General features: G+C 43.1%; 1 non-coding gene across 1 annotated transcript; it reads left to right on the top strand.

The window, feature by feature from the left end:
* The first annotated feature begins 2,489 nt into the window (after nucleotides 1-2,489).
* On the top strand, nucleotides 2,490-2,561 carry TRNAQ-UUG (transfer RNA glutamine (anticodon UUG)). Its single transcript has one exon. It is a non-coding gene; the product is annotated as a tRNA-Gln (tRNA).
* Nucleotides 2,562-12,989: the final 10,428 nt, after the last annotated feature.

Here is a 12,989-nt window from a genome sequence, read left to right as displayed (position 1 = left end):
CCAAGACGTTCGCTAAGTTAAGGCCTACAATTAATAAAACTAATACATAATGCATAACCCTTAACATGACATATTACTATATTAATCAAGCATATATTCAGCGTTTCATATTAATAAATCATCAATAAGTACACTTCGTGAACATTGGCAGCCACTCACAGTGATCACATTTTCAAATGCGTGCATTAATTTTCCAAGTTATTACATTTTATACACAAATCCATTACTCATAGTGCAAGAACACTCATTAATATTTTTGTTAAAACTCGTGCGCTAGCAGGGCTTTATCGTGAAAGTGGAGGTGCAGTATTCCTCCAAGAGTTCCACAAAATTGTTGTGAGTGGGCAGGTTCTTCAAAATGATGGGTGGGATCCGCAGCCGCTTTGTAGGGCAAGGAGTTGTTTCAGTTCCGGTTGTCGAGTTGTCTAGTTGGTCAGTGTTACAATCAGTGATATGTTGCAGAGCTTGTAAGCGATAAGCAGTCTCAAAGCTTTTGGGTGGTGCACAGGCAAGCTTGGATGCTTTTTCTGGCGAGGTTGGGCATGAGTTGCGTCCTCTCTTTATTTTGGTGTGCCATTCTGTGTCATCTGTAGCTTCGGTAGAGTGTGCATTGGTTTCTGCAGTTGCCGCCATTGCGTAGCAGTGGTGAGGTAATTTTGCTGGTACAGCCTGCGCTGTAGGCCTATTTCACAGGGCAAGGGGCGGGGCCAGGATAGAGGAGGGCCCTTGGGCTGGGCTGCAGTTGAATCTAGGAGCTTCTCTCGCCGGCGCCTGTTCACACACTGTTTTAGAAGAATGAATTGAATGAATCAGAGGCTGGTCTCGCGCAAACAGCCCCCTTTAAGCCGGTGTGCTCAGAATGAATGAATGATGACCCTGAGCATGTGCGCTCTGACCCTTTTTAGGTCGAGCATAGCATGTATCTGGGCTTTTAACCACACCCACCTCACTACCATTTGTTCGTGGGTTTGCCCTTCAAACATCCTTTGATGACATTGGTAAATGGTTTGCGTTTGTCCCTCCTTAGGGAGGTTTTGTTACCGCCTTGGCCATCACCCCTGTTACATTGATAATTGCACTTTTGCTGATAAGTTTGTCTGCGAGCGAACTTCTTTTTCCTCCTGTGTGTCTCTTCACGCTGATGCTCATGGCGTCCGTGGCGCTGTGAATCAGCTCACTTATCTCAACCGTTTTACTTTTAATTTTCAGTTTATGTGCCAATAAAAGTCCGGTTAGGAGTTTACAATGCTAATAGCTCTAACTCGAGCAATTGCGAGACCCATTGCATTACAAATGCTTGTTATTAGCAGGTGCCACATCACCTGTGACGCCTGTGTTGGGTGGGTGTGGGGTAAGTGTGGAAGCCAGCCCTCACCGAGTGGGAGGTGGAAACACTAGAACGTAATCAACAGGACACTACACAGTACATGCAGAAGAAATGCCAGATAAACTACCTACGCTGTTTTCTTCATGTGGTACCAGGATTATCAAATCATGCTTTGGAGGTATGCTTTTGGACTGAAAGAGACCCCCTCATTTCTTTCTATCGGGCTCAGGAAAGCTCCAAAAGCAATTCTCTTTGAGTGATAAGTATGGTATTTGTTTGGCCTGACAATGCTTACGAAAACTGGGTACCTTCCAGCCTCATTTCCAAGAATTCCATCGCCGACGTTAGTCTCATTTAGCTTATGATGCTGCGTCGTCATCGGTGTATTTATGGTAAGAATGCCTTAATTATTGACATGTCAGTGAGTATAAGATCTTAACGGGAGTAAGCGAAGAGCCTGGAAAGGTGAGATTGGCATATGAAGAAGTATTTCTAAATGAGTGCGTGTCAGCTGGGTTATTTGGCTACCAAAGATTTTCAGTTTGCTACTGACAGAGTTTAGTGAAGATATGCATTGAAAAACTGGACTTTATGTATTATTGTAAAATTCTGTGCAGTTTTGGTCTCTGAATGTCGGCAAGTATTCAGTGTCTGAGATCAGTCTCAGAGCAGAGAGGGGCGCACATCAAAGACCATGAGTATTTACATCATTGACATACAAGCATGATTTTAGATGAAGAGTTCAATTTCAAAGGAACTACGTGTAAAAGTCCTACTTGACGTGGACAACGTTTGCTGATTGTGCCATGCAGAGGCCACTCTGTATTAGCGGGGTTACAGATCGTCCTCAGGGAGTAGTTTATGATTGTCTCATATCTGATTATCTTTCAATGTTACACAGTTACCAGAGTCTACCAGAGATTCCCATTGGGACTTAAATCTTCAATATATATGTGTAAGAATGCATTATCCATAGCCTTGCATTTTGTTTTGGCACCAGGCAAACATGCTTTGTTTGAAACCAGGAGTTCTATTTTACAATGCAGCTTCATCTTGTAATCATTGTCTCTGAAATATATTATAACCACCGCCATCCACTCCTCAGTACCGCACCATTCTGTAGCATTTTATGTAGAGATCCGAGTAGAACGTTAAAACAGGCGGTCCCATGGTGTAATGGTTAGCACTCTGGACTTTGAATCCAGCGATCCGAGTTCAAATCTCGGTGGGACCTCAGGTTTTTTTAAACAATTTTTCTAATTTATTGTAGTTTACTATAAGAACTCTCCCTGCCAATACAGAAAGCGCATTGGCTTTATGACACTCGAAATGCATTTTTTAAATTATTTTATGAGCTACTGATTTATATTGAGGCTCAGGTCTTTGCATCCGTCCGCTCCTCCCATTCCAATTTGATTGGTGGTTGAGCTGCCTTTCAGTCATACTCTGTCATCTGATTGTTCGGGTGAAAACCGATTGACCTGCCCATCTCATCGAACTGCTGAAACGACCAAAAGTAGGCGATACGAAACGTTTCATAGACCAAAAAGACAACGGGTCCGAACCATTGTGACTGCTCAGAAATGTCAACGCGAAATTTTCACGTTTGGAAATGAGCACCACCAGACCAATTATCAGCTCGGTGATGGGGAAGGCAATTTTCATCGGAAGAATGTGATGATATTCGAAGGTATATAGCGAAGTCTTTTAAACGCTCTTTAAAATAGTACACGTTTTTGAAGGTTATCGTATTGCCCCTTTCGTCGCGCCAGTTATGGAGGTGAAACGACTACCATTTCAAGATGGCCACTTCGACGAAAGGTTTACCACCGCCGAGCTCTTAGTAGAGGACTAGAGCGCATAATTCTCAATTAGTGTGTTCTTGAACTAGAGCCAAACACCTCGTCCCTAACACCCCTCGGCCGGACGGCACCACAGAGCAGCTTTAGAATGGGAGTTATTGCTATAAGAATTCGTTACACTGTAAAGACGCCAAGAGCGCCGACGCAACAAGAGAAGTGTTCAAAAGAGACCAGGAAATATTCAAGAAAGATGGTGCGATGTGGTATTAGTGCTATGCAAAAGTTAAATGAATGTGGTTCAGAATTGTTTGTTTCCAGCACTGGCTATTTCACGCCATTCAAAAAGTCTTGCTTAAATATTTAGCTTTCGCAAAGAGGCTTATTGCTTACAGTTCATAGCAGGCTTTGAGTAGCCACCTTGATCACGTTTTAATGGCATTGCCCATCTGGTCACTTTGATAGGCAATCTGTTCACTCCTTCCGATTGAATGGCTTTCTGCCCTATTGTTGTTTAGTCCCACCCCAAAGCATAGTTTCTTTACCATAGTTTTGACTGGTTGACTTGTATAATTCCACTGTAGACGCCAGGGAACTGTTTTAAAGAATTACCTGAAGGCAGAAGCCCCATGTGGACCAAATCAAAAACTTTCCGTGGGCTTAAATTCTTGTCCACTTGTTGCTTTTACTATCACTATCATTAGCTTGTTTCTTATTCAACGGCTTGCCTTCCTTTCCTTATTTCGCTCTCTCATCCCCCACCTATCATCACCACTTCACCATCACCTTGACTGTTTGGCTTGTATCCCTCCATTGCTCGTTTTCAGAGAGCTACTTTATTTGATTCATCACCTCATGTGAGTGGATGTGTTCTTATTTTCTCTTTGGTGATGCCTCCCCTCCCAGCTTGCCTGTAAAAGCACAGGAACCAGGATATTGTTGGCACAGTAGGACTAAAGGGTATATACTTGAAGAGTTGTTTTTGTTTTATTTTCAGCATTCCACATATTGCACAAAAGCTCAGGCCTTGGCCAGCAGTGGGCTCTTGAGACAAGGCGTAGTTGGCATGATGGAAAATAAGTGTTTCCTCCTAGAGATATATGGAGTTCCTGGGCTACTGCAGAGGACTAAATGGTTGGCCCATCTTTCAGTTCAGGGTCCAGTGGAAAATTGGGCCTTAGCAAGCATTGTCCTTTAAACTGCTTATTTTTACTTTAAGTTTCCTAAGTGTAAAAGTATTTGAAAAGTAAACCATGGCTTTATGGGGAATGAAAATACTGAATTTAGTCTAGTTTTGGAATTACTCAAAATGTTTGCTTTTACTCTAATATTTTGTTATATATATATACTCTCACATAGTACTTGTCAAACAAGCTTTGGTAAACCCAGAAGCTGGACACTCATAAATGCTGCAGCCTCATGGCAGCGTGGGTAAAGCATCCGCTCAGTTTCAGCCTTTGCCCCACAGTACTTACATGCTGTTGAGTCCTTCACAGTTTTCATTTTTTTAAATAGCTGGTACATCTAAGGGATGCTTGCATTGTACCTTCCGTGTGAGGGAATCTTATATTGTACCTTCTCTGTGAGGGAAGCTTGCATTGCACCTTCTGTGTGAGGGAAGCTTGCATTATACCTTCTCTGTGAGGGAAGCTTGCATTGTACCTTCATTGTAAGGGAAGCTCGCATTAACCTTCTGTTTGAGGGAAGCTTGCATTATACCTTCTCTGAGAGTGACGCTTGCACTGCTGATGTGCTGTATCTGCTGTGTGTGAGGAAAGCTTGCATTGTACCTTCTCTGTGAGGGAAGCTTGCATTGCACCTCCTCAGAGGGTGAAGCTTGCCTTGTACCTTCTGTGTGAGGGAAGATTACATTGTACTTTCTCTGTGAGGGAAGCTTGCATTGTACCTTCTGTCTGAGGGAAGCTTGCATTGTACCTTCCGTGTGAGGAACGATTGTATTGTACCTTCTGTGTGAGGGAAGCTTGCATTGTACCTTCTCTGTGAGGGAAGCTTGCATTGCACCTTCTCAGAGAGGGAAGCTTGCATTGTACCTTCTGTGTGGCTGAAGCTTGCATTGTACCTTCTGTGTGGCTGAAGCGCGCTTTGTACCTTCTGTGTGAGGTAAGCTTGCATTGTACCTTCTGTGTGAGGGAAGCTTGCACTGTAACTTCTGTCTGAGGGAAGCTTGCATTGTAACTTCTGTGTGAGAGAAGCTTGCACTGCTGCCTGTACTGTATCTGTTCTTTGTGTAAGGGAAGCTTGCATTGTACGTTCTCTGAGAGGGAAGCTAGCACTGCTGCTGTGCTGTGTTGTGATGGAAGCTTTTACTGCTGCTGCCTATGCTCTATTTGTTGTGCATCAGGGAAGCTTGTATTGCTGCTGTGCTGTATCTGCGCCGTGTGTGAGGGAAGCTTGCACTGATGCCCCGCACTGTACCTGTTCCTTGTGTAAGGGATGCTCGCATTGTACATTCTCTGAGAGGGAATCTTGTACTGCTGCTGTGCTGTATCTGCTGTGTTGTGAGGGAAGCTTGTTCTGCTGCCGCCTATGCTCTATTTGTTGTTCATCAGGGAAGCTTGCATTGCTGCTGTGCTGTATCTGGCTGTGTGTGAGGGAAGCTTGCACTGATGCCTGCACTGTACCTGTTCCTTGTGTAATGGATGCTCGCATTGTAAATTCTCTGAGAGGGAATCTTGCACTGCTGCTGTGCTGTATCTGCTGTGTTGTGAGGGAAGCTTGCACTGCTGCTGCCTGTGCTCTGTTCTGCTGTGTGTGAAGGAAGTTTGCACTTCTGCTGTGCATTGTACCTTCTGTATAAGGGAAACTTGCATTGTACCTTCTGTTTGTGGGACATTTGCATTGTACCTTCGGTGAGGGAAGCTTGCACCAGTTCCTAAATAAACTATTGTTTCCTCTCTATCTTCTTTTCTATCCATTCTATGCAGCTCTTACCCATATATATATTCACCATGCCACATAATTCCACTACACAAATACACTTCGTACCACACAATTCCACACTGCACAATTCCACAAGTAACAATGAAAATACAAACCACAAATTTCCACTCTACACCAAATACATCCCCTACACTCCAAACCAAAATACATAAACAAAATATATTGTCATTTACAACACCAATAGCTCTAATTCTTGCAAATGCTTGTTTTTCTTGCAGTTTAATATAGCCTTTTGTCTAGAGAGCACTGAAACACATCTATAAGCGGCAAATTTTGAGAAGAAAAAATGATGCAGAACATGGGGGCGGGACACTGTCATTTATGTTGCTAGGGTAGCACACATTGCTCTATTGCAGTCATGGCCAAGCACTTCTGGAAAGAGGAAGGAATACAGTAGGAATAGTTAAGACAGGTTGGAATTTCTAGCAAAATGGATAAACATCTTGAAGCTTCACTTGACCCCAAAGATAAGCTTAGCATATTCATGTGTGGCAGCAAGGCTTGCCAAATTACTCAAGCAAGCACACCACCCAGATATTTATTCTGGAAGGGGTAGTAATTTAGTGACCTTCCATTTTAGGTGTTTTGCAGCAAGATCTATTTAGAGCTTCTCATTGATCAAAAGGGCATTCATCTCTTCCTTATTTATCCCTTCCAACGCACATCATTGATTGGTTTTACTCAAGAAGTGTCACTCCAAGTGTCGCTCATTTAAGCATAGAATGTCACTCATAAGTACACTGAAACCATGGAACGTGTCACACATAAGCATTGCGAAACTTTGGCAGCTATGTTTTAGAGTGAAATATTTTGTGAACTAATACAAATAACAGCAGTACTGGAAGTTCAAAGACATTTTCTGAATATTTGCAAAAGTGCATTGTCATTGTGTTACAAGCAAATGCAGAAATCTTTTGTTGATCTATGACAGTAAAGAGCTTTTCCCATTATTAGTAAATATGTTTTATGATTTTGAAAGCGATAATAAGTGGCAGGGAGAGAATCATTTAGAGTTTGGTGAAGTGGGAACATGGCCATAAATTGATGGTACTCCTGCTCTGTCAAATGTGTATCATCCACTACTGAACCACAATTCAATTGAACAACATTTGTACTTTGGTAGTGCTTATTCCACCTACTGAGGTGTTGAAATACTTTATCACAAGTAGCATGAGACCGAGGAGCCCAAAGTTAGTGGTCAAGCCATTGGTTATTGAGATCATTCTTGTGCTCTGAAAGAAATCATTCCGTGCACTTAATTCCGCTTCTTTGTGGTACCTTACTGACTTGAGTGTGATCAATAGAGGGGGCTATGTGAGAAGCAAATGGTTTGTGGGACTAATAGACCTTGTGCCTGAGGTCACCATGACCCTCCCGTATCCACTTTACCTCAGAGTAGACCATGCTTGGACCATGTCATGATGACTATATTTTTTGAAGACGATACCTGACACCAGGTGAGCTGAGAGTTCTTTGTTTTGCTAAAGTGCAATGTTTGACAGTGTGTTGAAAGACAAGGAACCACAGCAAAGAAAGTTTTAATCAAGCATTTATTAGTACACAAAAAAGGTTTTAACAAGCATTTATTAGATCGCAGAAAGGTTTTAAACAGCCGTTTATTAAAACAGAACTATTATGATTTAAATACTGTAAGAGGAATAAAAGTAGAGCCAACCAGTCTTCCCTAGTGGTGTGGGAGATCCATGCCAATGCCTTCAGGCTGCACCGAGAAAAGCAGCAAATGGCTCACAATGACTGACTGACTGGCTCACAGTGTTGTTTTCAAGCTTGTGTAGATTTTTCAACGAGTGCCAAAAAGCACAACTCAAAATATCTTAAAACTTGTTAATCTTTGCCATTAGCACGATAAGCAGGTTGGGCAGAATGGTTCTTTTTGGACCTAGTGCCTTTCAACAGTTTTCAAGCCATGGCTACACTTTATATCAAAACCTACGATGTTCAGCAAGTAATGATCTCGACTGCTTTGTAATAGGTGATGCAAGATAAATTCTTGTGAATACATACCCTGCCTTGGGCAGGCAAAGTCAAACATCTGCAGTGTAATATACTATGACTGTAAAGCTTCATCCTTCATCTGCATGAAACTGTGAACTTCAAGTTCTGAGTAATCTTGTCTATAAAGTACCATTCGTCTTGTAGCACTGTTATAGTATTGTCTTGGAATATCTTATTTTGCTAATGGCCATATACCATGCAAAGCCAGCTAGCGCTTTCCCACAGTCTGAACATGCATACAAGACACCTTACATATACGTTTTACCTCCTTCCTCTTTGACTTTACCTTTATGATTATAGCTAGTAAGCTAGCTTGGTTGCACTATTCTGGTCAATAGAGTAAAACTACAAAGCCACATGTGATCTGTGTCTCCTGCTGCACATGGTAAGGTACAACTGTTTTCCATATTCTGTATAATACCAAGGGAGTGATTATGGATATCCATGATACTCATTTTATTTGTGGAGAAGGAAGGAAAGGGACCAAACATCTGTACACATGCATTCGGACGAAAAGCTAAAGCTTGAATCCTTATTGTTTTGAATTTGTGACCAATAAAATGAGTCAACACATGGTTGGAGTATTATTCAGAATATGGACGTTTTCAATATTTAATTTTGATGTGATAAGAATATGATAAACTGATCTAAACACTCAGGCGTACATTTCACGGTATAGCAGGGTGCACAGACTGCAGGTGGATTTGTATTACAATGAAATTCAGTAGTGGCATCTCTGACTACTGGGCTCTAGTCACACCTGTATGCTGATCTTGATAACTCTTCGTGCAACCCACAAGTTACTTGGAAAGTGGAGTTTTACAGTGTTTTATTTCTTTCATTGAAACACCATTTGAACCATGAGGGTCCCAAGGCACAGAAATCAGTTAATATTCCTGACAGGCAAGGAGACCATTCCTTGCATGTCAGAGCCATGGCCCTTTTGTTTTAGTGAAACAAACCCCTGTTTTTACCTGTCTTTTTTACTGAAACAAAAAAAGTGTTCTTAGCCAGGGCAATAAAACATGGTTCTTTATCAGCATTCATCTCTGCCTTCAGCAAATCTGTCCTACTGGAGAATGACCTGAAGGCACAGTTGTCCCTGTCAGGCAGGCAGGGACCTGTAACTTTGACACCCGCCTGCAATACGCAAAATAAGGCCCTTGTTGGTTTATGGTCAGTCAGTCTTCAGATTCACATTACTTATGAGTTTACAGCACTGAGCAGTGCTAAAACTCCATTCTATGAACATCATAGGGATATGCATTCACTGTAAGCTCATAAACATTATGCACCTGAAGATAGGCTGAAATCCGAGATCTATTAAAGAAATGTATTGTCATAGTAAAATAAAATGTACAAGTAAACGCCCTTTGAAATGTAGGCTGTACGTATATTTAAAGCTGTGTCTGGGTATATGATCGTTACTGATTTGCATTTGAGGCTGTGCTTGTGCAACACAAGCTATTTTGGGGTTTATGATGGTTGTAATTGTTCGCGTGAGGCTGTATCATGGCATTTAAGGTTTCCTTCAGAAGTTTAACTGGTATGTAATGGCACCTCTGGTCTGTCATGATTCTACTGTTCGATAGACTTCAGAAATACAGGCTTCGTGCCTCTGACAATTGCCCTAGATGTGGCGGGAAGGATGCCATCTTCCTCCACATGGCATGGACCGGCCCAGGAGTCCATAAGTTCTGGATGGCAATATTTTCAGAGCTGGAACAAATAGTGGGCGCCGCGCTGATGGCCACACCACTGTTAGCGCTATTGGGCTATGCAAAGATGTGGAGAAGGGAGGTAGGAGGCTGGTGGCCTTGGATCTGTTGCTGGCAAAGCGATGGGTGCCGATGAGGTGGGACCGGGAGCCATTGTATACAATAAGGGACTGGGAGTCTGACATGATATACTGCAACACCCAGACTGAAACGTACAATGAGCTGACTCTTCTGCAAACCCGCCCTAAAAATGACTGGGGCCCATCTCAGACATACATGATTGGTAAGGAGACTGGGGAGGCAGAGGGAGAATAGCCGAGATTGCCAGAGTCATCAGCTGCCCCTGTTACTACTAATTCATAATGTGGTCTCTCTGGGTATGTTTGGGATGCTGGGGACACTGGCCCTGGCTGTGTGCCGATGGGGGCCACTGTGGCTTGTGGAGCTGGGGTTGAGGACATGTCTTGCTATACTTTGTACTCCTGTTGTATATTAACCGAACACTACAAATGTGGCACTGTAAATATGTAATACGACCAATGTAAAGAAATACTAATATGTATGTTGTGTGTGAAGAGTTAGTTGTTGCTTCCTCTGCGTGGAGGTTTAAGTTTGAAAACAATAAATACAATTTTAAAAAAAAGATATCATACCTACACCTCTGCATGTTCAGGTGCAGTGTTATTAAAAAATTGGTATAGGGTGTTGAACATTTTGTGGGGTCCGGGTTCTGGGCTTTGGCTTCTGAATGGTGGAAGTTGATATTGGAATTGATTGGGGCTTGCTGTGTTATTCATGTTTCCCAATAAAGATGTGTCCCATATGAACTTTTCTTGACATTTATTCATGAAATGATCTCTACACATAGCAGTTCCAATCTTAAAGTAAAGCATGCAAATAATTCTTGTATCTGCTGTTATCGTTATAGTATGAATCTTATTGTTATTGTAGTTGGTTGTACTTCTGCCATAGCTTTGCATGTGATGTCAATGACTGAGGTCATAGGATATCGCATCATGTGATTTGAAGGGACACTGGCCACATAATCGACTTCTCTTGGTGTCACCAGGAGGTCAGTGGCAATGGTTCCATTCCCCCTATGGGATTTTCACAAATTGACATAATTGGTTACATCAAGTGGGTGTGGGTTTTACTCACCGTCGGCTGTTTCTTCTCTAGGGCAGGGGAGCGCCTCTCCCTCCCCCGCCCAGTGAGTCGCACTGGCTAAAATAAAATGGCAATGAAAAGATTTTTGCCATTTTACTTTTACCTGCACAGTGCACACTGCAGAAGGGCACCAGCCCAGAGACATACTTGGCATGTCCTCTGCTACCGATTGGCAGCAGAGGACAGAAGCAGGGCTGACTGGGTGCTTCAAAGTGCGCATGTCACTTTGGCCAGCTGTTTTACGCCGGGCCAAGTGACGTGCACTTTGAAGCTGTACACTCAGCTGTCTTAAGACAGCTGGGTGAAGACCAAGCACAGGCCTCGAGGGCCTGATGGAGCGTCCAGTCAGCACGCTCCATTCAATCTAGGCACTTCTCTCATGCTGGTTGCCAGCATGAGAGCAGTGTCTGGATTGGTTATGGGAGCTCTTCCTCTATCGGATAGCAGAAGAACACGGAGGACGATGTGCATCACGTGCGTAAGTGCTATTTTTTAAATTTTTATTTGAAATGTCTAATGCACGTAAGTGCGTAATGCATGCAAGTGTAGTGGTTGTGTTTTACGTTGTAGTTAGTGTTATGTTTTTATTTGGTCTTTTAAAGGGAGGGTTTTGTTTTTTGGGAAGTGGTGGGGCACTTCACTCGCCCCACTAATTGCAGAGGATACCAGCCACCCCTGTTACTCGCACCAGAGGAAATCCTCAAGGAGTTATGTTTCAGGGGATCAGGTCCATCCAGACTTCCGGGCAAGGCCTCTAATCATATTACATGTACAAAGACAATAGACAGCAGATCTGTTTTAGCCCTGGCGCTCTACATACTACATGGGGGAATAGATTGGTAGGATCAAATGACTAACTGCACTGAATTTCTGGTGTAGGGCCAGTGAATAGCAGTCTTGTGTGTGATATTACCGGGTCTAGGAGCCTGAAATGAGAGATGTGAAACCTTGGGAGTGGCTGCTCAGCCACTCGCAGAAGTATACTTCTGTGAGTGCAGAATGACTCAAATGGGTAGAGAGACTTTTAGATCTGAGAGGTCTGTGATCTCTTTCTGGAAAGTGCTGAGGGGATGCAGTGTGACTTGGGATAGGTGGCACCTTGTGGATACATTGTTTATGTTCCCATTGAGCTCCATGCTCCCCATTGCTACCAAGAAGAGCCAGTGGGGAGGTGGTAAGGGGCAGAATGCAGTGAAAATTCTTGTAACATATATGCCCCAAACACGTCATGCTTTCATTTATATATAGTTTTCTGTGCTCACAGTGCGGCATAACCCTATGTGGCTTGTGTGACACCCCCCACCCACACCACAGACTAACCCTAAGTGATGACAAGCACTGGGCTGAGTAGTGGTACATAGCTCTCTTTTGCTTAGGGAGTAAGAAAAGGAAGCCAAAGCTGTGCTGCACTTTTGGATGAGGTGAAATAAAGGAAACTCAGATGTGGAGGTGGTAAAGGGGAGGGGAGCCCATAGTATGATCGTATAAATGTTTTTCAATGGCATAGCATTGCGCGTAAATGATAAGGCAGTTGCAGCCCCCACAAGGAATTATGTAACCAGGACTGAGCCAGACTAATCTGTCATCAAGACCATGAAGTGGCAGCTCAGACTGTCCCATCAGGTATTGCTCCTCAGAATAAAAAATGCTTTCCAACATTCTGTGACCACACAGAGGTAGGAATTTTCAGGTTTCATAAATACTAATTAGGGTAAGGTTAAGGGCACTAAACCTGATATCAAAGAGCCTTTGCCACAAATAGGCCATCATTGTAAATCTCATCATGACAGTCATTTGGCTGGGAAGTTTATACTTGCTTTCACTGAAAGTCGTGCTTCTTGCCGGTGTGCGCAAACTGCACAGGTCTGAGTTTTAATCTGTTCTGAGGAACATTCTTAGAAGACCGTCATCTTTGCAGGTAAGTTGGCATTGGCTGCCAGTCATAGCAAGAGTCAGTCAGGCACTAAGGACCCTCACGGGACAGCATCTGCAGCACGTGTT

This window comes from Pleurodeles waltl, chromosome 6 (genome assembly GCF_031143425.1).
Source record: "Pleurodeles waltl isolate 20211129_DDA chromosome 6, aPleWal1.hap1.20221129, whole genome shotgun sequence".
NCBI lineage: Eukaryota > Metazoa > Chordata > Amphibia > Caudata > Salamandridae > Pleurodeles > Pleurodeles waltl.
The sequence above is the reverse complement of the archived record's forward strand: the minus strand, read 5'-3'. Positions and strand labels throughout refer to the sequence as shown.